The 25,234-nt window shown below is 40.7% G+C and overlaps 1 pseudogene; it reads right to left on the bottom strand.

Annotated features, from left to right (window-relative positions):
* Positions 1–404: 404 nt before the first annotated feature.
* On the bottom strand, positions 405–24,592 carry LOC138775068 (calcium uptake protein 3, mitochondrial-like; annotated as a pseudogene).
* Between the last annotated feature and the right edge of the window lie 642 nt (positions 24,593–25,234).

A 25,234-nucleotide genomic window follows, 5' to 3' on the forward strand; every position in this document is an offset into this window, starting at 1 on the left:
AAGACTTTGGAGTGGTTCCCACATTAGCAGAATAATGCAATAATAAGGCAAAAATAACATACCACAGATCATAAAACATTAGGACATTTTAGATTCAAGTTACAACCAGTTATCAGTCCTTTATAGATCCTTATATCAATCCACCTCCGACCTCACAGCTTCTATTGTTATACATGCAACCTGCCCAGGTCACCAGGTAAAATCACCACACACTGAGAGTCTTGTATATATAACTAGAAAAAAAGGAGAGCGGCTGCCCATCTTCTAGTAGAGATCTTTTACGATTATGGCTCCATTAGTTTTTTGCACTAGTTTTATACCTTAGCTAGTGTTATCCCTACATAGCCTGTAACATACAGTGTATCATATAAATATTCTTCATACTAAAACTTTATGTGCCACTCAACTTTTAACTTAATATAAATAGGTAAAAAATAGATCAAGTGAAAACATGCTTTTTGTGAAATTCTTGAATAAATATAATAATCAGTGCAAAATCATAAATGAAACAATATCACGATTGGTGGCGCTGCGGTCTGTCTGCGGTCATGCCTGCCACAAACACTGATTGGATAAAAATGGAACAGCTGCAATTTATCTCAATGTATCTCTGCTGCGGAAGCTCCGGAATAACTCTCTGAAGTGTTTCCTTGTAACTGAGGTCACACACGTGTAGTAATCCTTCAGGCCATGCTTTGGCTTATCCTGGTTGGAAAGACATATATATAAGCATGGAAAATACACAACGTGAAAATGGAACAAGTTGATGCTATTCACACCTATAGAGCCAGCATGAGTGGCACTTATTGTCCCATCAGAAGTACAGTATACATACAATCTATTAAGGTACAGTATATAGAGATTGGGTCCCTCACTTCAGATCTTCCTCTATAAGCCGCAATGGAAAGCAGCTTTAAAGGGACTGTACCATCAGGCCTGGGCTGAAGCACTGGAGGTGGGCTGACCTACCCCCCAGTGGGAGGAAACCTCTCTTCCCCTTATATGAAAAATGGGAAAAGGGGTGAATTGTCATGGGACGTTTTTTTTATTTTTTATATTTTTAAAAACATTTTTGTAGACTTTTTAATTGTCCATAGGCAAATCATAAGATTTCTCATACTGATTAATGACAGGAAAAAGTGGGATGCGCATAACTTTTATTCATAAATACACCAAGGCCGTGATTCCTTCACCAAACACAACAATTGGCTGATACGGCTTGACCTCTATGTCAGCACCTATCATTAGGACATTTAATGCTGCAATCTTTATTGACTGCAATATCATGTATAACTGACGGACAACCCGTGGGATTTTTGGTGCCAGCCATTAGCAGCAGGAGTCCGCTGCACATAGCAGTAGACAGCTTCTGTGTATGGAAGGGGCCCCGTTCCTGAGACTGCTCCATACTCCCCTTACCCTGCCTAGTCCGTAAATTAATGCATGTTAGCATTAGAATAGACATTAGACATTAGGAAGCATTTTTTGACACTAGCCCTGCAGCTGTGACACAGTGCTGCAAAGCCAGCAGGGATAACTGTCAACCATCGCTCCCTGTCTTAAGGGACCTATTAGACGGAACGCAGCTCCCCGCAGCCTCTCCTGCATTTACATACTCGCTGCCGCTGCGTGTAATGTCGGTGGCAGCAAGAGGGGAACGAGGAGCAAACAAGCGCTGACAGCGCTTGTTTGCTCCTCTATGTCGCCCTTTGTAATAGGGGCTTTACACAGGCTGCTGCAGTGCTCCAGACACAGGCTGCTTCCCCCAGCCTAATGTCTATTCAACACTAACACTAACTAATGTCATACACTAACATGCATTAGCATAGACATTAGGGGAGGCTCAGCATCTCTAACAATGTATGCTTGAAGAGCCCCACAGTTCCCAGCACAGCCATTGATGGCAGCAATGTAAAACACAAATCTTTATATTTTCTTTAATTAGTTATATCACAAAATGATATAACTTTATTAAAACTAACCTCATCGTTGTGAAATCCATTCTCCTGCCAGACGTTTGGGTATCAGTGAATATGCCAATCACAGGGCGATTGTGTGCACATGCCCTGTTGGATCAGAATGGGGCTTGTGCGCAGATCCGACCACCCAACCAATGAGCATGGTCATATCCATAGATACACCACCCATCACGGCTCGGTTGCATAAACGAGCCATTTTGGATCAGAATGGGGCTTGCATGCTGTTTCAAAACGGCATAGGCATATCTATGGATACCTGAACTTCTGGTGGCAGAATGGTTTTCATGCCGATCGGGTCAGTGCACATCATAATAGGTACACTTTTAAAGACATGTAAAAAATTATTTTAATTCACCAAAACACCCCTTTAATCTTGGCGGTCTTCACAAGTACAAAGCTTCCATGAGACATATTTTTTTTCTATCTGAATATATAGTAAATAATCCAACCATGTAGATGTCTTCTGAATATTGATCACATCTGATTGTCATGAATTTAGTGTAGCAGAGAGCATGCAAGTGCGCTAGACAGATGGGGATGACGTACTTATCTGTTATGGAGCTGTTTCTTCAGGCATGATTTGAAAGTGGTGTACTTCTGGACAGTTTTGTAGCCCTGTGAAGCAGAAGATAGATGTGTGCAGATCACTGAGCAGCCACAGAGTGCACAAAGCCAATGGAAAAGTGACATTGTGTAGATTCAGTGAGAACAGTAGTTAGTATAATAAGGGTTATATACTAACTACATTGAGTGCACACCAGTGTTCTATGGCTATTGTATGCTAACCTTTATGCTATGTTATAAATACAGAAGTCATTGATTAGATAGACAGACAGACAGATAGGTGGACAGATTTGAGATTGATAGAATATGTAACTGTAGTTGCTATAGCACATTGTTCTTTGTCTACCCTAATTTCAGAGGGACGGCTTCAGCGATTTCTGCTGCTAAGCCCAGTCCACTTTTTTTTTTATAAAAAGTAGCACAAATGTTAAAAAATCAAAACTTTTTGTCTTCTAACGGCTAGATAAAAGGCGTACCAGAATAGTACATAAACCGCTGGTTTTCATCTCTTTTTCAGTTATCTAATATGATTTTGCTTCAATTTCTTTATACTGTTTATAAACCTTAATGTTATATTGGACCCAGGATGACATCACCTATTTCTCCACGTTAACCATGTCCCCAGGCTTTGCACTGTACAGTGTGACTATTTTCCTGCCTTATAAAGACTGATCATAGAGCAGGGAACTATTATTACTACATTACTGGCAAAAAATAATTAGGCACCCAGACAGACATGCTGGACTGCTGCAAAACTTATATAATATGTAATGATTACATGTAAGGAGACTCAAACAAGCTATCGAGTCAGAACGGGAGGAAGGGATGGCGGGGAGGGAGGGGATGGTGGAGAGGGAAGGGTTGGGTGGAAGCGAGAAGTATAATGTTTTTTTTTTTTTAATTAAATGAAAGTAATAAGGTTTCTGACTTGGAACGTGAGGGGGACTGCCGATAGAACTAAAAGGAAGGCTATGTTGATTTGATAGATAGACACCTTCCAGCAGTGATATGCCTTCTCGAAACACATGTAATTGCAGAAACAGTAAATAGACTTAAAAAACGATGGATCGGTTATGAATTTCATGCCAACTTTTCTAATTATGCAGCAGGGGTATCTATCCTTATACATCACAGCCTTGAATTCTCGCTAATCCAAAAACAACTGGATGATAGGGGAAGGTATATTTTTCTCCACTGTGCTTTTTGGGGAGAAGAAATTATACTTGCAGCTGTCTACATTCCTCCTCTCTAAAGACGTTCTGCTGAAACTTCTAGCTTTTATGAAAGATAAACCTGATATACCACTCTTTCTGACGGGGGACTTCAATGCGGTAATGGATCCTAATATGGATCGTCAGGGTGTGCGGCGTCCTGCCTCCCCCCACCCCCCCTCCCCTCTGGCGCGTTTTGCCCCGGGAGGCGGGATGGGAGGATATTTGGCGCCGTTTGCACCCACAGATGGTCACCTTTTCTTGTTTTAGTACTACACATCCCTCAGCTTCACGAATAGACATGGTTCTTTGTAACTCTATGGGACTAGACAAAACAACCAAAATGGAATATGAGGCCAAGACTATCTCAGATCATACACCAATGATTCTGGAAAAACGATGTAATGTGGGGACAGGCACTAGGGGAGGCGGTAATCTCTTCAGGCTCAATGCACATTGGCCTAACCTTATAGATAATGAGAACAAAATAGACGCTGAGATTAGAGAATTTTGGGATCGTAATAGGGGGACAGCCTCTATCCAAATAGTGTGGGATACCCTCAAGGCATACGTGAGAGGTGTGCTCTTGGGGAAATCTCACACTGTAAAAAGAAATTTCGACAGAAAGAGAGGGAATTAGAACAAAATGTGAGGTTCTGGGAAGATAAGTATGGCATAACAGACACAGAGGAGAACCTCACTAAACATAGAGAGGCCCAGGAACACTACTCAACATTCTTGATCCAGAAGGCACATAACAAGGTATTGTTTCAGTCCCAAAAGAGATTTATCCAGGAAGGTACCCCTAATAAGACACTGGCCGCAATAGTTAAAGCCCAACATGAGAAGAGAAGGATCAGAGCCATTATGGATAAGCATGGGAAAATAGTTAACACAATGCAAGATATAGAGGGCGCATTTGTTGAGTTTTTCCAAGACGTATATAGATCAGAGGGCACCCCCCCCACAGAACAGATTAAAGCGTTCTTAGAGACCAAAATAACTCAGACCCTAACGGAAGATCAAAAGGCTAGTTTGGATGCCCCCTTTGGTAGGGAAGAATTGAATATCATTATGAGACAGCTACCTAATGGTTCAGCACCAGGCCCGGACGGATTACCGTTCGAATTCTACAAGAAATATCAAGCGGCCCTGGCTCCAATATTTAATGAATTAATTAATGAATCCTGTGAAAAAGGTGTTCTCCCCCCCTCTATGGCAGAGGCAAACATAATTGTGATCCCCCAAAAAACGATTTATTGGATGTTGGGTCTTATCGCCCAATATCCCTGCTTAATGCAGATGTTAAAATTTTTGCTAAGCTTATTGCTTATAGAATAAGAGATGTAGCTCCACTTCTGATAAGTCAGGATCAACACAGCTTTATACCTGGTAGATCTATTTTTTTCCAACTTTGAACGGGCAATGGTTAATATTCAGTTGGATCCTGGGGTGCCCCGCTCCATCCTGTCGATAGATGCCATTAAGGCTTTCGACAGGGTAGAGTGGGGTTTCCTATGGGAGACCCTACATGCGTTTAATTTTGGCAACCGTATTATAGACTGTATTAAGATGCTGTATACGAATCCATCTGCATCCTTGGTACTGAATGGTAACATTACATCCTCATTTAAGTTGACACGGGGCACCCGTCAGGGTTGCCCCCTGTCTACTTTATTATTTACATTTTACATTGAACCAGTAGCCAACTCCCTAAAGCTGAACCCTCGGGTCCAGGGTTTTGGGATGGCTGGCTGCAAAGATAAGGTCATACTATACGCAGATGACCTTCTTCTTTTTGTCCGTGAACCAAATCACACTTTGCCATACGTCTTGGAGTGTTTCCAACAGTTTGGGATGCTCTCGGGCTTCCAGATCAACTGGAATAAGTCTATGATAATGACAATTGAAAATCCTAAAGGTGAACCAATAGAAACACTAGGCTTACAAGTGGTGGACGATGGATTGGAATACTTGGGAGTAAAGATCCCTAGGGATGTATCCCGATATTATCAATATAATCTGAAACCCTTACTACACAAGCTTAAACAAAAAGCTGAGACATGGGCCAGGTTTCCTCTGGGTATGGCGGATCGTGCCGCTTTGATTAAGATGATACTCCAACCACAAATTACCTTCTTTTTACTTGCTGCACCAATCTGGATACCACAGAGTTTCTATAGAGAATTAGAACGTATTCTTAATAGACTTTTATGGGCAGGGAAAAGACCTAGAGCTCAATATAATACCTTCTCTGCACCTAAAATAAAGGGGTCTTAGTCTCCCCGATTTTAAGATTTACTTTATCTCTATGGTTTTGCACCAGATCGGTAAGGGTAATGGTTCCCTTTTGGGAAAGTTCCTACTTCAGGAAGATGAATGTAGATCTGTGGACATCTTAGAATATATGGAATCCCATAGGATTGGAGGGAAATATTGCTTCATATCTAAGGTGAAGTTATGGGGGGAAAGTTTCGGAGCACACTAGATACTTATTAAATATTAAAACACAGCACTATCTTTTCACCTATCTGGCATAATCAGGATTTGCCAGAATTTCACAAAATAGGAAATGGCACTGTATGGAAAGGTAGAGGTATAGATAAGCTCACTCAGTTATTTACAGATGGACACTTGAGGGATTTCTCTGAATTACAAAGGGAGTTTCTGCTGCCTGAAATATATAGATTCTATCACGTACAAATTGCACATGCTGCACATAGCACTAAGGAAAAAAGGATGTTAATAGTACAACACCATGAAGTTTTAGATACGTTAAGTGGGGTTAAGGGTAATAAAAAGGGAGAACTGAGACAAATTTATAAATCCCTTAAAGATACTTTAGTGGTATGCTCAGGCCAGAAAAAGAGAGTAGCTTGGGAAAAGGAGATTGGAATTTTATCCAAAGAAGAATGGGATAACGTATTGGCAAGTTGGGAACTGGTGTCAATTAATAAAAATCACTAAATAAGACAGCTTAAAATTGTTAATAGATTACATTATTCACCAGAGATAATGGCTAGAATGGGTAGACACCCAGGGGCTTGTTGCCCAAGATGTGATCTGCCGAAGGCAGACTATACTCATATGATGTGGAGCTGCCCTCAGGTTCAGCGGTTTTGGCAGGAGATCACAAACTGCATAACAAGCAGAACTGGGGTGGTAATCCCCTATAACACTCTTTATATAATCCTTGGATGTACTATGCAGTTAGAAGGGAGAAACACTTAATTTCTAATTTACTTTTTGTTGCTAGATGGTTGATTCTGAAAAATTGGATAAGGGCAGATCCCCCTACTAAAGCGTGTTGGCTGACAAATGTAGCAAGGATACAAAATATTGAAAGGATGCATTGTGGTAATAGCAAAAAGCGGTTCAAAAAGTTTTCGCTTAAATGGGGAAGTTGGAATGAAGAATAAAGAAAAATTATGTCAACTAGTGGGAGTCATTAACTAATTGACTATTTATATATTTATTTACTTATTCATAATATCCTTATAACCTCTTTTTTCTTTTTTTTTCTTATATATACCTCTCGCTTCCAGGGGTGGGGGTGGGGGGGCTCCGCCTCGGCCTGGGCACAGACGCGTCCGGAGTTCTCTGGGTTGCGGGGGGGGCTGATGATTGGGATGTTACGCTATGTATTATTATTTGTATATTAATAGTGATAGAAATGATTGTAATTATTGTATGTTCTTTTTTCTTTTTAATCGGAAAAATAAAAATGTATAAATTAAAAAAAAAATGATTACATGTAAGGTCTGATTGGATGCTGGGTCTTGTCACAAGAGGGCATAAAAGTGCTTCTCTCTCTGCCCTACAGAAATGTGCTGCAGAATGTCATGTGAAAACCCATATGCCTCTATGTACAACCTACATGCCTCTGTGTAGCTCATCATGTATCTAAGATAGATTTGACAGGGTACTACAGCCTTAGTTTTCCCAATAAATGCATACATATAAAGTTTCATTTGATGCCAACATCTCTTGGTGCATTATTATAGTGCTTGAAAAAGCACTATATTGTAATCCGTATTCTTCTTCTTCTTCTTCCAGCCATTTCTTCTGTGATTATTACAGCCCGAACCGATTTGCGCTCAGACTCCGTTCAAACTGCGTTTCGGAGCCCTCGGCGGTGTGAGGTGTGCTATCTATTTTTTGGTTTCGATCAGATTTGTCGTTTTTAAGAAATTTACCTTTAAAGACCCCTAATTTCCTATAGAAAATAATGGCCCATTGGAAAAAAAGGCCACACTGTATACACTAACAGCCAATCACAGCACATTTGCATATAGCTAAAATATAGCAGCCAATAAAAATTCTAAGGTCTTGTCAGTCAATGCCTCACAACATCCACAGTCACATGTCCACTATTGGCCAATAGGTGATGTAGAAGATGGAAGGTCCTTAACAATTTTGTCTCACTGACATATGTAAGATTGTCATAGTAACCGAGCAATGATCTTTACCATTTACCAAGTAGCAGAGGTCAGTCAGTGGTGTAGTAGAGCCGATACCCGCATGACGTAGCAGAGGTCAGTCAGTAAAGTAGCAAAGCAGAGGGGACAGTTCGCAAGTCGCTCTTAAAGGGACGGTACCCAAGTTGCTCTTAAAGGAACGGTACCCAAGTCGCTCTTAAAGGGACGGTACCCAAGTCGCTCTTAAAGGGATGGTACCCAAGTCGCTCTTAAAGGGTCAGTACTAAAGCTGGTCTTCAAAGTATGGTACCTAAGTCTCTTTAAAGGGACAATACTTAAGCTGTTCTTAAAGGGACAGTATATAGGTCACTCAAAGCGTTGGCACAAAAGTTGCTCCTTAATGGACTGTACCAAAGTTGCTCTTAAAGGGACTGTACCAAAGTCGCTCTTAAAGGAACTGTACAAAGTTGTTCTTAAAGGGACTGTACCAAAGTCGCTCTTAAAGAGGGGGTATCAAGGGTTAAAGTTTCTCTTAAAGGGAAGTCACTGTTAAAAAGGCGCTCTTTTCAAGCACTATGTATTTCCCTGGAAATGCAAATCTAGTTCTTTTTGTTATTGAGTGTATTCTTTTTAGAGTGCCATGGCTGTCCACGTGACATAGTAGGATACAGAATGGGATAGTGGTCTTCCCCAAGCTAACACTACTAGCACTGCCATAGATAATTATGTGCATAAAGTATGTTGTACTATGCTGTAAAATTAAACTCTATACTAGCATTTTTGCTTTGTCACAAAATAAATTACAAGTTTTAGTGGCTAGGAGGCCTAAATACATGGAAACATTGCCCCAACTCTTCTAGTAAGCATTTATATATGATAAAAAAATACTATTTTGATAGCAGCTTTGTCTTTGTTAAAGCTGAAGCAGGAGGGACAAAGTCAAAGTAGGGGTCCGCAGGAGTTCCAACTACTGTGCTTTGTTCACTGCATCTGGATAGGATGGGAAACCATTTTTATGTCCTAGGTGTATTAAAGATCAGTTTCAGCACAGGCTCCCTCCAAATCATTATCAATTAAAGTGCTCAGGTGCAGTGGCCCCAGCTTGGTCAGCAGGTGGCAGTATAATACAACTAAGAAATTAGCTACAGTTCTAACCAGCATTCAGCTTCTGGCTTCTCCAGCTGCAAAACTACAACATAGAAAAGGACCACTTGGTCCATCTAGTCTGCCCTTTTAGTATTTCCCTTCTTATTATCTTAGTATAGATAGATATTTATCCCAGGCATGTTTCCATTCTGTTATTGTAGATTTACCTACCACATTTGCTGGAAGATTGTTCAAAGCATCTACTACTCTTTCAGCAAAGGAACATTATGTTGCTTCTGGTGTTCCCCCCAACTAACCTCTGACTTTGAGTTATAGTTTTGCAAAAGCTGGGGGTAATCTATCAAAGAACCTCATCTGTCTGTGTATCCAATCTATCAATTTATAATGCATCATAGCTATTACTGCAGTTCTAGAATATCTACATCCATAAATATATACTACCTACATCTATACTGTAAATCACATATAGATAACAATTTATCGAATAAAAAAAGGTGACGACTTTTGTGGTATTAGATGTTAGTGGTGGTGACACGGGACCAGAATGTAAATCTCAGTCTTACCCTGAACCCTCGGTGTAGCCGGTCTTTCATAATACCAATAAATTCTTTATAACTTAATTGATCGTCTCTGTCAACATCAAAGATCTTGAACACAGTGTTCACTAAATGTGGAGACAACTTCAGGCCTGTAGCTACATATACGGCACGCTTGAACTCATCTGTGGAGAAACAAGACATCAAAAGACTCAAACCAATCATTACGATAAGAGGCAAATCTCCCATCTTGCTTTGTCATTCACTGCTCTTCAGCTGGAATTGGTCATGGAGAAACAATATGATGTTCTAGCATGAAGCAAACTCCTTCCAGTCATCCAGGCTTATGGTTAATGCACAGAACTTATGATACAACCCCTGACATCTCACCAGTGGTATAACCCCAAAAAAACTGGATTTGTGTTTGTCTTCTTACCCCAAGGGTAAAAGAATCCATTTGGGCAAGTATTAGTCTTCTAGAGTCATTGCTCTGTAAATCAGTCTACAAGACTGGTGACTACATGTCTATTACATATATATCAGAGGGATGGCTAAACTAGCCCATTATTGTGCATACAGCAGCCTAGATCTCTGCTAACAGGAACCCTGGTTAGTTCTCACAGTTTTTTAGGCCATACAATGCAGCAATCCAAAAGAGACGATTTTGCACCATAGTTTTTGCTGTAGGCTAAAGTCTGTAGTGCTGTAGTCTGAAAATATGGTAAAAAAAAGCTGCTTAATGCCCTACAGGAAGTGTTGTTTTCTTTCCAGTCTAACATGGTGCTGTCTGCTGCCACCTATGTGGGTGTCCAGAACTGTCCAGAGCATAAGAGTTTTTTTTTATAAGAATTTGCTACTGCTCTGGACAGTTCCTGGCACAGACAGTAGGGGCAGCAGAGAGCACCATGTCAGAATAATAAAGACAACTCCACTTCCTGTAGGACATACAGCAGCTAATAAGTACTGGAAGAATAAAGTTTTGTTTTTATATAAAAACCGTACAAATCTGTATAACTTTTAATTATTTTTCTCCAGAGTACCCCTTCAATAGCAGAAACTATTTCATAACCTGACCACTAGGATATGACATCATAATCAGTGACCTCTAGGACCACCACTGATCTTAAGAAATAGTCATGCCATTGATTCAGCACTTCACTATCACGTTCTATTCATGTGAATGGGGGTGACTGCAGTTCACTGTACAGCTGGTTGGGCAGTTGTTCCCTGTGTAGGTAAAACCAATAAAGTCTGCAGGCAAGAGACAGCTAAGCTGCTCTGGTGTGTGACTATAACAAACAACACCCTAGATCTCACCTTCTTAAAAAGTTGTATTACTGTTGTATTACTTTAGTTTTATGGCTGACCCCCAGGATAGGCCATAAATATCTATAGTTTTAATTGGGAAAAAAACTTTGATAAAATCTGAGAAAGCAGCCACTAAAGCCTATATATTATGTTATACCTGTGTTTTACAAAGAGTTTACAGGAAATCTGAGCTGAACACAGGTTCCCCTGATCAGTTTCTGACCTTGTTTGGTGATCACAGTGCATGTCGGATCGGTTTCTCTGACATGCAGGTTACATTTTCACCAATGGCAAAGTAGCTTGCAAAATAACCTAAAGAACACACAAACTGGCATTTGAATGAGCCTTGGTATTAGGATAACTTACCTTGACCAATTGATCGACTGGCAAAGTTGTACATTTGCATTGCAATGGCAAAATCTTCCAAATTGTTCAAAAACTGGAAGAAAGACCTAAATTCATCAAAGGAGATTCCCTGAGAAGCAGAGCAGAAAGGCAGTGTTAGTTCCTCTATGATTTTATCTAGATAAGTAGATGAAAGTATCAGCAGGCGATGAATAAAAGTCATTTAGAAGGTTATAATATGGAACACGATACTTCCTGTACCAGTCTGAAGTGAGAGCTGTAGCCAGCACAAAGAGCCTAATGCATCCAAGACACTGTAATATGTAGCATCTGAGAGGGAACAGTGCCTCTACAGCAGTCAGCCAAGGAACAGCACCACATTTATAGAATGGAATTGGAAGGAAAGGAAATGTTACCTGGAGATGACAGCCTGCAGAATAAACCTTCACATAAGGTAGACTTCTCTAGTCCAACCATTACGTTACAGCGGCTGTCACTAAAAAGTGAGCAAAACCAATAGCCCAATTATTCTGTTATGCCTATGGATGTGATAGTCCTGCACTTGATACTTTCTATCAGAACAGAGGACTTGTGGGCCCAGCCCATGCAAGATCGGCCATTTATTTAAATGTTTGCCATGAAATGCTACATTCTCCATGGGTGGCCCAGATAATTGCCAGGGGTTAGAGAGGGCAGACCAAACCTCATGCCAGACAAAGCTCTAATATTAAAGCCACCTTGCCAACTCTAATATTAGTCCCTCACATCTGTATCTAACCTGCTGATATCTCTCTATAATGCATGAGGTGCTGAGGATGAAGGTAATCTTCTTACCTTCACCCTCACTGCCATTTGCGTGATATTAGGAATTAAATAATAATTTTATTTGTACAGAAAATATATGCGGCATTCATTATTTTTTTTTTTTAAATTCTCAATCTTATTAAATTTTCCAAACATTTAACATAAATAAAAAAAAAAGAAAAACAGCAGTGTAAACCACACCCGTTAGGGTGGAACAGTACTTTAGAGAAAAAGAACCCGATTAAACCATGACAACAAAAGCACCTGATATTTATGGTAATAAAGAGGCAATTCACACCACACAGCACCCTATAGGGGAGAGCTTGCACTGGTGAGAGAAAGCCTGGGGCACACAACTACCCAGGCGGGGACCAAAAAGGGGACCACTAGAGTAGAAGGCAAAGTTAAGGGAGAGAAAGAAGAAAGAATAAGAGGGAGAGGGTAGGGAGGGGGGGGGGACAGGTAGGGCCGCTCCTCACTGAGCCAGAAGGGTCCGGTACTCATCCGTCTTGGTGAATTGGTCCCAGTAGAACCACGTCCGAAAAAACTTTGCGTTATGTCCGTGCAGCTGAGCTGTAAGGTCTTCCATATGTTTGCTGTCCTCAACTTTACGAATCCACATTGCTATACTGGGAGGATCAGGACGGCGCCAAAGGGCCGGGATACAGGCTCGTGCAGCGTTAATCAGGTGTCGGAGGACAGAGCGTCGGTAGGATTTGAGAGGGATGTCCGCAATATGCAAGAGAAAAAGCGCCGGGGAAAAGGGGAGCTGGCGATCTGCGAAAGTAGAGGAGATACGCCACACCTCCTTCCAGAAAGGTTTCTCCAGCACAGTGGCGGAACGTCCGGGAACAACCGGTGGAGTCGAGTGGGAACCCGACACCATCGGGAGAGTAGTTTGTAGCCTGCCTCTTGGAGGCGCGAAGAGATGGAACTGGAGTGGGTACAGGTAAGAACCCTGTCGACCTGGGCCGCCGAGAGGGAGATATCTAACTCTGCCTCCCAAGCAGTGAGGAAGGGGGGTGGCGGTTGTTCCGGTGGGGAGCCCAACAGATTGTATAGGAGAGAGAGGGAGTGCCTGAGCGGACCAGAGCCCAAGCAGAGGGTTTCATGCGGTATTAATTTAATCATTATGCTAATAAGTAGTTTAGGTGCCCTTGATGCGTGGCTATCTCCCCTTCCCCAGCAGGCCCACCCCTCCAAAGGAATACAAGCAGAGTAGGCCAACTGGGGCCAGATCGATGCACTGGGTGTGGTAGCCCTGCCTTCTAACCTGCTGATATTATTATTATTATTATTATTATTATTATAATAATAATAATGATAATAATAATAATTTTATTTGTACAGAATGTATATTTATTTCATCAGTAAGCTAATAAGTAGTTTCGGTGCCTGGTGCGAGGCAACCCCCCAAGTTTGAGGTTTTCATATTATTAAAATGGTACTGACTGCTCGAGAAATTATATTTATGTACCATAAGAATCTAATCCTAGTGTCCAAAAAAGGGGTTAAATGCGCAAGAAAAGGGACAGAGGTTTAACCTAACAGGTATTTTCATCATTTACGAGCCAGGGAGAAAGAAGAATAAAACTTGAAAGGAAGCTTCAGAACGGCGTTTACTTACATGAAAGAGGCGCTGGGTAAACATGTAAGCAAACTCCTTCCTTACATTTTAGCACTGGTAAACCAGTCCAACCAAGGAGCCATGAGTCCAGAGTCATCCACAGACATGGAAATATTACAACTAAGCAGCTGTAGTGAAAATAAGCTTCATTCTGAAGAGATAAGATTATCACCCAACAAAGACTTCATGCTAAAATGTTGGGGATGATTTTACAATGTATTTACACCAATATGAACCTCATATATGTAAGGCCACAAAAATGTGCCTGAAGTGGTCACGGCTTAAACATTGCATCAAGTTATTCATGGGGAACTTACAAATCAAAGCACCTCTAATGGTAAACTGAACTACCAATGGTTAATGGCTGGAATCTCACAGGCAATTGTGGTGTAGTTTTCTGAGGCAAGAGTGTAACTGAAAGGAGAAGGACATTCTGGTTAAAGGGGAACTATCAGCAGGTTAGACGAATCCAACCTGCTTATCGCCCTATATAGCGGCGGGGATGCTGAGGAGGAAGGTATGTGTCTTACCTTCCTCATCGGTGCTGGTCCTGCACTGTTAGTCAGGGTAAACTCTGCTCCAGAGCACCGTTAGGAGCACTGCGGTGTCATCCAGCCCATCCCCTCCATTAATTATCATTAGAAGGGGCGGGCCGGATGACACGGCAGTGCGCCTAACGGTGCTCCGAAGCGGAGTTTAACCTGACTAACAATGCAGGACCAGCACGGAGGAGGAAGGTAAGCCACATACCTTCCTCCTCAGCATCCCCAGCGCTGTAGGGGACAGGCTTCATAGACTTACTATAGAACTGGTCTCCTGTAGTGAGATGGGGACGCAGTGAGCCAGGGACAGAGTCGCTTAGCCAGGTTTTTCTCCCTGCTTATTCTAGTGATCAGTAAGGAGCTCTTAAAGTATTCTGGTGAAGAAAAAAAATATTTTGTTTACATTTATAAAACTACACAACTTTGTGATATAACTATTAAAGGTGGTGTGTGTATATATAAATCTATATGTTTTTTCACATTTTTACACTAAATGGAAGCAGTAAGGGACGGAATAAGCTCACTGCTGCCCCCAATGGCTGTGTCGGGAACTGCAGGGCCCCCATCTTTTTTTTTTAATAAAGTTATATAACAAAGTTATATAACTTTATTAAAGAAACGTAAAAAAAAAATTTCTTCACCGGAATATCTCTTTTTACAATTTTGCAGACCAATTGTTAGCAGTTTTTTGATGATTCTGTTATGGCCTTACTTAAAATTATTATTTGTTTTCTGTATGCACTTTAGGTTCTACAAAACTTTAAATACTGAGCAGGAACAGAAAACTGATAGGAAAAAAGACTATGGCGCAACAGAGATATTGTATCCTCTTTGTCTGAATGGAGATAAGGCTATTGGGTGGGCCGAGGTACCACCCAGGTGCCACATATGAAGGCACTAATTTTATAAATACCACATGATAGGTGGGGGTTCTGTTACATTTTACATTGGGGATTAGGCCTTTGGACTGATGCCAGAGCAGGATCCAAGAAGAGCTTTGTATTTTACAGGAAAGCTCTACAAGGATGTCTGCTTATTAGAGCCCCTGGTTCTCTTCAATAGTGCCCACTATAAACAGGGGGATGCAATCTTGACACTAAAGAGTAGACAGAAATGACTAGAATCAAGGTTACACATTCACGTCAAGAAGTGACAGAGGTAAAGATCAATGCTTAGAAGCAAAACGAAGAAAACACAGAAGAGGAGTCAAGAACATTGCTGTTCACAGCCCGAGACTGTGTCATACTTCCATACGCTCTCTATTTGCATAATGTGGGTATTATAGACAGTGCTTACTTTTTAATGATAATAGAGAGCAGCTGTGGAGAATTTAAGTCCCTCACAGTAGCATTCCCCTCCTGCTTAACTCTTTCCCATTCTATTAGGGTACAGCTTCTAATGCTGTAAGTTTCATGGCCGGGTAGCTTTCTTCTAGGAGCAAGGCCAAATTTAGACTCTCTACTGCCCGAGGTGAACTATAGAAAGCCCCCCCCCCACCCCACCTTTAACACACATAAAATAATTCAGCACTGATATATGCATAGATAGACAATCTGATAAACCTCTGACTGTCTGAGAGGCTGAGCACCAACCCCAATGCTCAGGGTTAGGGCCAAACAGAGGGGTTAGGGTTAGACTGTAAAGGTGTTCGGATAGTAACCCTAATCCCATCTCCTAACACTAACCACAGGGGTTAGCATTAGTGTTAGGGCTGGCGTGAAGCATGTGCTGATTTTATGCTGTTAGGAAGCTGGTTGCCGATGTCGGCGCATGAGTGTCTATGCTCATGTGCTCATGTGATGTCAGTAAGTGCCTCCATGCAACCCACAAATTCTAGATACTAAACTCCTTCTTCACGCCTGTGATCTATAAGAGGTGCATCAGCCATGGTGCAATCGGCGCTATGATGTCATCACACCACACCTCACCACAGGGAGGAATCAGTGGCAGAGGAGGGAGTTGATGGCTCTGTTCGGCAACCTTACAACTACATATGCATCCTGAAGACACACATGTGGTTGTAAGTGGTGCCTACCCATGGAACCAGGGCAGATTAGCTGACAGCCCCCCACCAACTTGACACTAGGTGGTGCCAATTGAGTCAATTCCCCCTGTTCAGTCGAGACACAATAATGGCTAAATGCTCTCCAGAAGAATCAGTGAAAGAAACATATTATATAAGCAGCATCCCAGCCGCAACCCTCTACCGGGCAAAGATGTAATTTATGTGTCATTGAGTTAGAGAGTTAAGAGACACTGAAAAGATGTCCAGTGTTTCGCTTCTAAGAAACCCTGTGGCTACCCCTGATATATTAGGTAACATTAACTTATTCTGCCACATTGACAGGTCAGGTCTTTCTCTATATGCAAACATGGAGACTTTCCACTACAAAAGTATTTTAGAGTAAAACGTTGATTATTGCTATCATATGGATCCTGTCTGCATTTCTAGATGCTTATGGTTACCTTTAGGCAATGTGCACACACAGTATTTCAGCTCATATTTTGGGCAATGTTTTTTTTCAACCAAAACCAGGAGTGGGTCAAAAGTGGAGAAAAAGGGACACATTTTTTCATTAGAATTTTTTTTATTGGCTCCGCTCTTGGTTTTGGCTAAATAATGATGAAATACTGATTGAAATTCTGACCAAAATACTATATGAACATGAGCCTATAAGTGGTCACTTCATCCCAGAATTGTAAAGTGCTTGCGGAATCTGTTGGCGCTATATAAATAAAAAATTATTATTATTATTTAGATGATTATATATAGATGATATAGAATTCTAAGTCTTAGCTTAGCCATTGATAATCAGACCACCAGACCTAACACTCACCACTGTAAATATCTGTAGAGTAAGCGACATCACATGGTAAACATAATAGTAGTTTTAGTACATAGTCTGCCAGATACACAAGTGGTCCACCTTTCAATCCTCACTCATTACACATTTCAACACAACCCTTGTGCTTACATGACAACAATCAGGTAAGACAATGAGGTGTTAAACTGGAGTGTGAAAGCCAATAAATACTATGTTTCACATACTTTCCTAAATTATACAACAACTCCTTGTTTTTATATGGTGAGAAAAGATGAGAAACCATTTACACACTACTCAATTATGGCCATTCAGCTTCTGACCAAGACGTAAGATGAAAGTCCCCTTAACATAGGTCTTGCACTAAGTACACTTTAGGTTTTTTTGGTTCCTCAAGCTGCACTGTCAACACTGCAAAGTGTAGCCATTTCAGCAAAGACAGGCTGTTTGCAAGTTTTCTTAGAAAGGATTAACCTGATCCCACCACAATACCAAACAGAAGAATACATCCAAAAACATCCCACGCCTCAAGGACTACTTGTAACATCAGCTCTATTGGTTTCCACTGAGGCATTTTATGCCAACAGCTCTTTCTATTACCTGGGTACCAGGCGCACAATTCATCTGTTACACAAGAAGTGAAGCAGTCGGATACACAAGCTTCTAAGCCACCATTCATTCACTGGGAACCCTTTGAAATTCCCTCTTTTTGCAATAGGTAAAGCTGAGCGTCCTGATCAATGGAATCAAGAGCACATTATAAAAGGGGTGATGGCTGCTGGCTGGAAGTCTTGTCTTATTCTCATAGAGAAATATATACAAGAGCATTCTCTGCCAAAGAATAACGCAAATTTCTTTCACAACTGTACTCTGTCCATATATTTAGTCGTGAAGAATATGAGTGATCACATGTAAAAACATGAATCCTATATTAACTGGACTATGGTTTTAGACATAAAATAAATCGGGAGTCTGTGGAACCAAGTGTCTGTGGGATGTGCAGGAAAAAAGTCAGATCCATGGAGCTCACTCCGCACAATCTGTACTTATTGTATTCACTGCAAATGATTTCTTAGGGCCCTATTACACAGGGCAATGATCGGTCCAATCAAGCCCTGTGTAATAAAGACAGCAAACAGCCGTGCATCCGATCGCCGGCTAATTGTTGTCTTTCAGCAGGATTAAAATCATCGGACACTTACTGCATCGCTCTGTGTAATAGGAGGTGCACCACTGGCAGCCAATGAACAGCATATTGAATAATAAAGTAATACTACATGCCCACGCTCCCCGGTGTCCTCTTGGCCTCTTCCCCGCTCACCACAGCTGGCCGGTGAGCTTTTGAGGCTGTTCTCTATAAGTGACAGGCTGCTCAGCCATCACTGGCCACGGCGCTGTCCCATCTCAGGCTATGATTGCTTAATGGCCTTCACTTCACAGACAGCCTCAGAAGCTTTCACCAGCAGCTGTGGTGAGCGGGGAGAAGCCAAGAGGACGCTGGGGAATGTGGACATGTTAAGCATTACTTTATTATTTTCTATAATATGCAGCAAGGGCTGGATGGACATCGCTAAAGTGTTTATTATCATACAGTATTATCCTATATCGAAACATCACAATTCTGTTGTTATACGTAAAACACAGATTTTATGCTTTTTTTAACAGACCTAAAAATGTTAAATAAATTAGTCAAGCCTTTCTTTTCTTTTCATATCGACCATGGTTTGTCAATGAAAGGAGATGGTGGTGAGTGTCATCTTGTTCAGCTTTATTTCGGGATTAAAACAAAATTACCTTTTCCTCTGGAATCCTTAAGCGCACGGATCTCCAAGTAGCTTGATGTGTTTTCGACATTTGTATATCTTAAGAGAATGTGGGCAAAATCTTCTTCGCTGATTGTATTCATGCCTTTAGAATAGGAAAGGAACTCAATTTCAAGTACCTCAGTCCTGCAGGTTATCCATAACCTAGAACACAAGTGAAAGGGTGCACTTAATTTCCTCTATGACTAAAAAGACGTACTGGAAGGTTGGCTGGGATAACCACTGACTACTCATACCTCTGTTCTTGACATATCCGTTCTGAAGATTGTTCCAGAAACGAGCAGTTTGAGAACCAACCTGTGGTTTCCCATAGGGAATAATGTAAATCTGTTTAAAATGCAATAGCATCACCACTTACCTCCTCTGGAAATTGCATAGCGCACCGTTACTTACTGATAGGAATCCCACTCTAAACAGGTTTTCCATTCAAGAGCACAGAGGCTTCTGCTCCTGAGAAAGCTAATGTCCATACTGCTGCTCATTTGGTGACTCTGGCAGCACTGTAGGCCTACTGCTCAGTTTGCTGTGCATCCCTACTTAACCCCTGGCCTTGTGTGTTTAGCCCAGTGCGTAAGGGGTTAGGGGGACCCTATCAAATACGCTTCACTAGAGGAGACAGTACGACGAATACCACAATAAGGAGCCAGGAGCGGTAAAAGCCAGTCTCCTCAAAGAGGAGCAGAACACACACATGATTTTTGAAAGGTGTTCTGCTCCTCCTAGGTGGTTAAATGGGAGACTGTGCATCCCCACTTAATACCCGTTTGGAAAATTGAGCAGGTGGCATACAGGCGTATGCCTCCAACCAGTAACAGTATGGACACTGGCCCATTCAGGAGCAGAAGCTTTGTTAGCCAACAAACACAAACACCTGAATGTTTCTGAACCGAGGGTAACACTGTACTGGAAAGGTTTAAATGCGAGTACCTACTGCACAAGGGAGTCATACAGATATTGAAAGCAAAGGTTCGCATAGTTTGCACTCACAGATATGTGGTAGTTAGATTATTATTTTCCTCCATAAATAAATTATCAAGAATAATATTTTGACTCTTTTGTTTCATTTGGTTCTCTTTATTTTAAGGACTGAAATAATATTACGTCAATTTATGCAAAAATATAAGGGTTCACAAAGTTTTCAAGCACCACCGTATGTTCTGATGTTTATTGTAGCAAATTGTGTTCTGTGTTTGTTATCTGTAATAATATACAAACAAGTCACCTGAGAAAAACAGTTGCTTTTATATAGAATCTGGCATATTAGAAACAAAGCTGGAGGAGGAGGAGCATGTTTTTGCATGTCTGGTATGCTTTGTTATCCAGTGACGGGACTGTCCTATTTTCTATAATAGTGGTTAATGTGTTCATTGTTATAATGTTCTGTGTACTGAAGGAGGAAAGCCCCAAGAGAAGGTCATGCAATGCTTCTGTGTTAGTAGGTCTGAAGCTGACTGCTTGTATGTTGTGAGTCCCATATATATTGTTCCTCTAGTCTAAGTCTACCCTATTCAGAATATGTAGAATTAGCTCAGGTTGATGTTATAGTTGTGTTTACTACGTAGGTTAATATAGCTGTTTCAAAGATATAATTAGTCTAGCTATATCATTTCTTAACATTTATTAATATGCATATAAGAACTCACCTATAAAAGTCTTCAAAGTTAAGTTCGATTTTTCCTTAGTCTTCCCAAAAAAATGCACAAGCAGTGTGGTATGTATCATGGAGCTGGTAAGCTCATCTGCGCCCTTCATAGGGAAGATAAATATTACACAGGGTGAATGGCCATATGCAATGTCACTAGTGTAATCCATACTACAAAAGGTTTTCCTTCTCATAATATGCAATGAGTTATGAATTATTTGTGTTGATGTTTGCTTTTAATATGATAACGACAAAGGATTGTTTGGGAGACAGTAGCCAGCCAATTATCATCATCACAGTATTGTAAGTTCACCAGTGGCAGACAGTTGTATCCGTCACCTTCTGTTCTGGCCAATGTTGGTATCGTAAGCATGGGCTATATAATGTAACAAAGTGTATATTCATGGCAATGCAGCCAATAAGTCAATGGCACCTGGAATCATATATATTATTCACACCTTTTTTTTTATTACTAACTTTTTTATCACAGCTTGGACAGAAAGTTTTGAAGTATTTTGTTAGTAAATCTCCCCCACCTGTTGTGAGTTCTATTAGTTTTATTAGATTATTAGCTAGTTTGGTCACCTCCGTTACATGTTCCGTCAAAATACCAGTAAAAATATCAAAGCATAAAGCACTATTATGCCTGCTCAAATACCAGACACCATGCCAGATTAATGCCTAGGTGTTTTTTTTTTTATTACCCAGGATTAAGAAAGCATAAGACTGTCCCCTATACATTTTTATGACAGTTTTTACAATTTGGGGGGGTAAAAATCATTATGGGCAGGGGGTGGGGGGGGGAAACAAAAGAAGTTATAGTCACCGGTGCCACGTAGGCCTCCTGGACCCCAGCTGGCTTTCTTTTGAGCTCCCCTCCAGCTACGTCACAACCAGGCTGACTAGGGCGCGACACCGCAGCAGTCACTGATTGGCTGAGTGGGCTAAATGCCACCCTTCTGTGACGTTTGAACCTGGGTTGTGACATACCTGGAACCTGGGAGAAGATGACATCCGGCTGGGTGCGGGAGTACGGTGATGTGGCATTTTCATTTTTGCTTCTGAAAACCCGGAATCCTAATATTCTGACACTGGTTTCTGGCATAGAATATCTAAATATTGGACTCTTACAAAGCAAATTGCTCTTACCAATACCATCTTGACCTTTGTTGCTTATCAATTTTGGCCACATGTATAGGTCACGATCACACAACGTCTTTTTTCTCGGCTATTCAACATCCGTCTTTTGGACAGCCGTCATTTCGCAGCCGAAATATGTTTGTATTTTAAAATGATCAATGTTATTTGTCTGCACGAAATGACGTCATCCAAAAATGTCCGTCATGTGTTCCTAAAAGGCGTTGTCTGGTAGTGGCCAAACGTCCCTCTTTGAACCCTCTTTACACTTTACCCACAGTATAGAGTTACACTATCTAAAAGTTGAGTAACAATGTAAATACATTACAATACTTCTACTCATCTACTGATCCACAGCTTATAGTTACAGGCTTTTATTAACAGCCCAAAGCTGGCAGCCATTGCAGATAGTCACTAGTAATAGTTAGAATGCCTGTCAAGAGACACAAACAGCTGAAATTGAATAATGCATTGGAGAGTTGATTTTTGTGCGCACATACTTTCATGGAGTCCCTATATTCCCTATCTTCCAAGAAAAAGATGCCAGCAACCCCTCAGGGTAGATGGAAATAGGAAATAAGTTTGGGTTGGAACCCTCCCAGCAAAGAATCTTTACAAAAAAGGAAAGTGGTAAGGTTTTTTTCTTTAAAAAATAAAATAATAAAGATATATTTATATATCTTATATATCTTTTTTATATTATATGATAAACTGGGGACAAGTGCAAGTGAAATTTGATTAGTGACTGAGTAATAACACAAAAGATAATTCAATGGTAATAAAGTGGTGGCTAAATTTGGAAAGCTATGCACTGTAGTTCTGTGGACATTGAATAAAATGTATTTTTTAAGTTTTCAAATCTGTCAGTGCAAGAACAATGGTGTATCAATGGAATGGAATGTGCTTTGATTTTTATATAAGATGTAGGTCACACTATCTTCCTGGCTGCTAGTATCAGATAATTTTAATATTGATCACCTCCTTGGCTTCCCCGAATATAAATTATGGGACACCCCAATTACACAACAATAATCCAACAATTACACCATAAAGAATATGGATACATTAGACACACATAACATTAAAGCTGAAGAAATGACAAGGAGCCAGCAGTCCCATGCACAGAAGCATTCCAACATGCAGGTTAACGTAATTGCTGATGAAATGGAAGAAGTCTAGGACCAGAGGTTTTATTTGTACCTCTGCAAGGTCCGAAAAGAGGCTTGGCTTGTGCCACGTCTCAGAGTATCCAATAGCTTTCTAGAGACATTATCTTGTGCATCTGTTTTAAGTACCTGCAGAGGTTGTAAGAAGCAATAAATACTAGGAAACACATACATCATTATTCATCTGCAACATGGTACATAGGTCATTAGAAATGTAAAAAAAGAAAAAATAACTTTATATCCTTATGATTCTTATTCTATGACAAGTTAGGTTATGAAACTATATATATATATATATTATATATTATATATATATATATATATTACTTGCAGCGCTTCATATTTTCAAGACAATATTGTATGGTAATTGCATATATTACCCAGTTTTGCACTGATAATATAGGTAGGGCATATTAATAAAGGTCTAATTTGTTGTCTATTTACAGGGTGCTTATTGGGTTTATATACTTGTTTTATTATTACTTTTTATGTAGTTTATTCTTATGTAGTACTGTTTCATGGACAGTAGAAGAATCACACTGGTTATACTGTAATGTAATGTATTATAACTATACTACCCTGACTAGTGCAAATAACATGCAATCACATCTCCGGCCCCTATCGATGGATCTGTATGTAAAAACGTAATGATGGATGGAGAGTCATATGAAATAGTCTTTTGTTTTGATCATTATTTCCACAGGTATCTCAAACATGAAGCTCTATGAAAACGTATGAAAAGTCGGCATTGTACTATATCCCTTCCCGTACGAAAGAGAGAGAAAAGCATGCAGTTATTTAAAAAGATTAGTAGAGCCTGGGAAAAAAGAATGGGGCACATGGCAAATGTTACTTTGTTAGTGGTAGCAGCATAGAAACTGGTAAAGTGTTTTTTTTTTTTTTTTCAAATGAGATAAAATAAAAACTAAAAGAAATTTATCAGAAATAACTTAAAAAGTCATACCCTATCCTTAGTGTAGATCACGCGGGGTCTGACTCTAAGCACCTCTGCTGATCAGCTGTTTGGAGACTACATGGTCCTCAGTGAATGCTTTGGCCTCTATATTGTTTACACTGGTTTGTACTGAAAAACAACTGTACATTTAGTAGCGGTTGTTTTCACACCCGACCACCATTACATCCTCTGAACAGCTGATCAGAGCAATACGAGAGTCAGATGATAAAGTGGACACCCCAGTTAGCAGTTCTGTATAAAGACTCATTACCTCTCTGATCAGGCAGAATCTGTGTATAGTATAAGGAAAGGATGTGTTGGTTGGTTTTATCTCTTATACTCTATGGGTATGTGGATTCTGCACGTTTGCAATCGAGGTATGAGGTGGGAGCTGGAAACATAATGGACTTTTTCCTATGCTGAAATAGGGGGCATGATGGTGTGAACCAGCTCAAGAATAAAGGTTTTATTTTGATATTTTGTTATGTTTTTCTATTCTTTAAATGTATGGCCTGCACCCTAGAATTTGTGTTTTGCATTGCTTTTGGCAAGACCAGTCTAAAATTTCGGGACAGAAATAGGTAAACTCACCAGGTAGATATTCATGTAGGACCAGTAGATTTTTGATGTTAGGCCAACAGACTCTTCACTTGCTGCTTTCAACACAGAAGTGTCCACAATAGATGTATGTTCCTGTCACCGCCCTTCACTAGTGAGAGGCCCAGTGTGATTTAAATAGGAGACTCAGGCTCTGTTCACAACAGGGAGGAAGCATTTTTATGGAAGTATATGTCAGGAGCCTCTGATGAAAGGCTATAAAGTGACTCTGTACCCACAATCTGCCCTCCTCCCAAACCGCTTGTACCTTTGGATAGCTGCTTTTAATCCAAGATCTGTCCGGGGTCTGTTTGGCAGGTGATGCAGTTATTGTCTTAAAAAACAACTTTTAAACTTGCAGCCCTGTGTTCAAATGTGGTGTGGCCTACAGTTGTGCCCAAGCCTTGCACAAGCCCTTCTCCCCACTCTCCTCATCATTAGGAATGCCCATGTGCGTATTTTTTTCTATCCATCACTTGTGTGAACACTGCACAGGTGCCTTGATGATCCAGCCCATGTGCAGTGTTCACACAGGTGAGGAATAGAAAAAAATCCTGCCCGGGGGCATTCCTTATAGTGAGGGGGGACGAAGAGGTGGTGCAAGGCTTGGGCACACACACTCTAGGCCACGCCATTAGACACGGTGCTGAA

The sequence above is a fragment of the Dendropsophus ebraccatus genome, unplaced genomic scaffold (genome assembly GCF_027789765.1).
Source record: "Dendropsophus ebraccatus isolate aDenEbr1 unplaced genomic scaffold, aDenEbr1.pat pat_scaffold_1289_ctg1, whole genome shotgun sequence".
Classification (NCBI taxonomy): Eukaryota; Metazoa; Chordata; class Amphibia; order Anura; family Hylidae; genus Dendropsophus; species Dendropsophus ebraccatus.